Below are 5,611 nucleotides of genomic sequence, written 5' to 3'. Positions count from 1 at the left end.
GTATCAGTTGTGCAATTCCATACCGAGGTGCTGCCGGTGTGAGATTTGGATGTAATCTGACAGATATCAATACAAAGAGGTGTTAAAAGTGATTTGCTAGCTGTTTCTAAGTCAGATACTTGTTTACCGCACCTGTATCTGATCAAAACTCCTCTATACGGCTCGTTCGGGTCAAAACACGATCCTACAAGTGGTATCAGAGCTTCAGGAGGAGGAATTCTGCAGAGAATAGCTGGAATTCATCAAGTTTTCTTATTTCTACACCTTGTTTCATCATTTCAGAGAGATTTATCGGTCAAAACTCACATAAATTTTCACAAACTGTAGAGAATTGGACATAGACAAACCCTAGAAAGTTTGACACTGAAATACGGACTAAAAATGGACTAAAATTGAACTCGATCAGGTTTCGCTTATACGGATACTCTGTGATTTCGCTTATTGTAACAACCTGATTTCGCTCATAGTTGCACAAATCTTTGATTTCGCTCATAATTACCATTGATTTCGTTCTTGTGTCACCATATCAGGGGTTTCGCTCATTTGCACATACTGATTTCGCTCCAGTGTCACAATATCAGAGATTTCGCTTGTGTGAACATAAAGTTTCGCTCTTGTGTCACCAAAACCCTAATTTCACTTTTTAGAACATCAGGTTTCGCTCATAAGGACATTCAAGATTCCTGATTTCGCTTTTAAGATCAGTTGTGAAATTTGTTAAAAATATGAAAAATGGACGAGGAATTTTACAACGCATTCGCTACTCTGGTTACCCCAATCACTATTGCTCATAACACAATGCTCGAAAACGAAATGGGAACAATGCAAAAACCGCCCAAACTATTGAACATTGAAGAATATAAAGGTTGGGAAGGTCGTTTCGAAAATTGGGTACAAGCTAACTACCTAGACGCTTGGGAGTGTGCTGAAACAAAATATGTGAGACCGTTAAACGATGATGAAGAGGAAGTTGCAATAAAAGATATGAGTGCCGATGACAAAAAGAAATATAAGAATAAGAAGATGATGTTAAGTCTGCTACAACAAGCTGTAAAGGAAGATATTATGGTCTTGTTACAACACAACGGAAGTTCATATTGAATTTGGAAAGCAGTGCATTCAAAGTTTGGTAGTCAGGAGATGGTAATGAATAAGAAGTCGCTTTTGAAAAAGGAGTTTGATTTGTTTAGAGGATTGAAGAACGAGAGTACAAAGCAAATCATTGAATGATATTGCAACTTGTTGGTAAACATGAAAAGGTTAAGTATTAACAAAGACAATGAAGAGTTGATTGAAAAACTTGCAGATGTGTTACCACATGAAACTTGGGGAACATATCTGATGATGCTGAGGAACAAAAAGGGTTTTAGCACGTTAACCTTGAGCAAATTCATTGAAAGTTGGAAGCTCAGGAAATGGAACAAAGAAAGATTGTTCTAATGAAAGATTTCGATGGTGAACAGGATATTGGGTTGTATTACAAAGCAGGGGTGAATAAGAGGTCTACAAATCTATCTCCAAAAATAGAAACTGCTTACAATGCCAAGAATTCTTCTGGAAGTTCATCATCAGGATCAAACAGCAAAACAAGTTTCACATCCTTTCCGTCTTTTGATCCAAACATTTCAGCAACAAAAAATGGGAGAAAACTTCAGTGCAATATTGTTTTAAATCTTGAAAATGATCAGGATTATTCTGAGGAAGTTGCTAAAAATCATATGTCTTTATTAGGAATGGTTTTAGAATCTTATAGTTGTTTTGTTGCAGGCCGTATCGGGAATCCAATGCTAACAAAGGAAGATTACGACCAGATAGATGCTGAAGAGATGGAACTGATGGACATAAAATGGTGTTTGGCAAGCGTGTTACGGAGAGCTGAGAAATTCAAGCAGATCACGGGGACAGATGATCTTCGTGAAGCTAATGTTTCTACTTTAGGTTTTGACAAATCTAAAGTCACTTGTTTTCGTTGCAGGGAGAAAGGTCACTTCAAGAGGGAGTGCACCAATCGCGAAGCAAGTGGAGCTCAGAATCCTTTCAACAATAACAATGATTACTACCAAAAAACCATCTACCATCAAGTTGCTCAACAACCATCTCAACAACATCAACATCAAGCACAAACTGCACATGGAAAAGGCATAATTGAAGATTCTGGAAAGAGAGCTTGTGTGGTTAATCAGGATGAAAAGAATTCATTCAACTGGGATAAATATGTATCAGCTGATGGAAAAGCTTGTTTGATTGATCAAGATGATGAGAAATTACCCGAGGGTTTTAGCTGGGAGAATTTCACTTGGGATAACTATATTCCTGATCAAGATACAGCTTACACAGCTTTTGTTGCCAAAGTTGAAGAAGAAAGTGATGATGATACTGAGTATTATGCCAGACAAATGGAAAAACATCTGAAGATGACGGCAGAAAGCGATAGTGAGGATGAGAAGACAAAGAAGAAAAAGAAAAAGGTAAAGACACCGGTTAGTAGAGATGATGAGACAGTACCGGTAGTGAGAAGAAAAGTGAAAGAAATTCCAAAGTTCGAGATTAATGAAGAAGTCATTGCAAAGAAAAGTCCAATAACTTGTGAAAATTGTGAAGTTGTAAAGAAACAGAACAGTTCATTGATCCACAACATGAACAGATTGAAAGAATCATTTGATGTGTTGAACAGGGCAATGAATATGTACAACGACACAAGTGAAGAGCAGGATACAGCAATGAAAACACTTCAGGGAGCTTTCATGGTCAAGCAAAAATTTGTAAACTACTATATTGAGAAGTGTGCTGATCTCGAACAAAAACTTGAACTTCAAAGAATTGAAACTGAAAGTGTTAACCGTTTATTAAAAAGTTACTCATGTTCATCTTATGTTATTGACAGGATTTATCCGACGGCTGAAAGCTTGAAGGCATTTGAGGACAATGATGTAACTGAAGAAAAGAAAGTTTCAGAAGAAAAAGTTGAAGAAAAGACTCCAGTGAAAAAGAATAAAAAGAAGAAAGACACTGAAAAGACACCATCTGGTAAGAAACAAGGTGTCAGTTACAACAAGTGTCCACCCCCGCTGGAAAACAGATATCTGGCTAGAAATCCAAATGATGAAAGAGTTAAAAAGGCAACAAATTTACAGTGGGAGTCGGAGTCGTCAGTAAACTTGCCAGATAGTATTGATGTCGTGTTCACATCGTCTGACACTGATCAACAATCTCAATTGATGAAGAAAGTCGTGGATCATGTGTTAGAAAACGATGAGTTAGAGGAGTCAAAGTCGGAGTTCGCGTCAGAGTCAAAGTTTGGGTCAAGCACTCCGTGTCAATCAGAAAAACAGGACAAAATAGTGTATGATAGAGTATTCCTGTTATCAAAATCTAATTTGGATGATGAATCGTTTAAAGTTGCTTATACTTTGAATGATTCTGACAAATTATATTCTGATGAGGAATCTCCAATAAGAGGTGTCAAAACTGAACTGATAAACAAGGTTTTCAAACTCACAGAAATTAATATTTCAGAAATAAAAGATTTATGTCTTAATGAAAAACCTAAAAAATACACCTCATGAGTTCAACAAAGACTAAACAAGAAAAAAGGTTACAGTTCTGGTTCTGGTTTTCAAAAGAAATCTAACCATAACGGTAATTTCAAAAAGAAAGGTTTAGGTTTTACTCCTACAAAAAAACAGAATAATGAAAAATATGTTCGTGATTTTAAATCAAAAATGACATTTGTTTCAAGAACATCATCTGAAGAAGAAGAAAAGAAAGATTTCTGGAGGCAGTCAAAGAATGAGTTCCTTGCAAAGAAGCAAGATGAAGTGAAGAAGTTGACTGTGTAGAAGAAGGATTCGAGAACCTGTTTCCAATGCAACACTGTTGGACATATTGCCCGAGATTGTTCTAAGGCAATACAATCAAAACAGGGAGTATCTCATAAACTCAAAGAGAAAGTGGTTGAGTTTGAACCACCAATTGATAGAACAAAATTGTTTAAAAATTATACATTTGAAATTGGTGAATGTTCAAACAAGTTTTACAAGAAGAGAGCTAAATCTGACAACCAGAAATGGGTTGTTAAGAAAGCTGTTGAAAGCTCTTGCGATGATTCTGATAGGTCAAAATCAGAGGAGCTGTCTTCTGGCGATGAGTCTGACTCCACAAAGTCAGATGAGCTACAAGTTGTTTCAAAAAGTGAAGCTATTTTAAAAGATGAAAAATCAGTTCCGATTGTGAATGATGAGGATTTTCCATCACTTCGGGCTGAAAATTATAAGAAGAAAATTGGTAAAGTTGAAATTTCTAACCAATTTTATAATGACAAACAGGATTTTGATGCTGAGAAGGTCTTTAACCTCAAGGTAAAACATATCTTATGAGAAGAAGAGGAAAGGTAAGAAACCGAGTGATGGTGACTCGGTAAAACCCAAGGCTGGTCAGGCTTGGGTGGATATTTTCTTTGACTAAAAACCTGACTTGCCGGAGCTCCCAGGTTGGTAAGCGAGGAGCAGGTATCGGCATCTTTCTTGAAGTATTTACGTTAATGTCAATCATGCAAATGGTAAAAGGTTTGTTTGAGTTTGTTTACAAGTGGTTAGAAGATTTGATTGTGCATAACTTGTGCATATGGTAAATCAAGGACATTAATTTGTACTTGTATTTTCCTACAAGTGATTGAGAGACAAGATGATGAACCATATCCCCGAACCTATTACTGATATACCTACAAGTGGTAAAATCAATCAAACTTATTTTCCGGAAAAACCATTTTGATTAAAACAAACTTAAGTGTTTTGAAATCTAAATGGGAAAATAGTTTGTTGATAGGGGGAGTTCTGATTGTTTATGCCAAATGGATGGCGATTTGAGGCAATTTGATATCGGTTGTCATGTTTCTGTACAGTTTGTTTTGAGTTTTCTTCAAGTGGGTCAATGTTAGTGCACAAACGTCTTTAGCTTCCGTCAGCATGAAGTCTTCATTTTGTATAAGTTGTATAGATTATAAGTATAAGGCATCAGGATACAGGTTATTATTGTAAAAATGCTATATTGTAAGCCGATCGGCTGGCCTAGCCGATCGGACAGCCCAGTCGATCGAACAGGCTGTTCGATCGAGTGGCCCAACCGATCGGTTAGCCTAACCGATCGGACAGCATTTTAGTCTATCCTGATGTGCCTATAAATACTAGTTCAGTTAGCTCATTTAGGACTTTTGAACCTATTGGCAACCTAGAGAGCTGAACTCAGAGAGTAATAGACAATATCACAACTTCATAACGTAAAATGGTCATTATTTATGCCTGCCTTAGTTTAGCGTGCCCTTAGATCACATTAGGACTTCTTCCTTAGTATCATAATTTGCTCATCTTATTTCCACTATCAGCACCCAATTGCGGGATTCCACCTTTGACTGGTGATAACGTTGCTGCATGGAAGGATGCTCTCATGCTTACACTTAGATTGCTGGATTTTGATTATGCTCTAAGAGAGAAAAAGCCAGCGGACCTTACCACTCAAAGTACTGCTGCTGAGCAGTTAACTCATGAGAAGTGGACTAGGTGTAACCGCATATCTCTCATGTTTATGAAGCAGTCCATAAGCAATGCAAACAGTG

This window comes from Helianthus annuus, chromosome 5, assembly GCF_002127325.2.
Source record: "Helianthus annuus cultivar XRQ/B chromosome 5, HanXRQr2.0-SUNRISE, whole genome shotgun sequence".
NCBI classification, from domain to species: domain Eukaryota; kingdom Viridiplantae; phylum Streptophyta; class Magnoliopsida; order Asterales; family Asteraceae; genus Helianthus; species Helianthus annuus.
Note: the sequence above shows the minus strand (reverse complement) of the source record.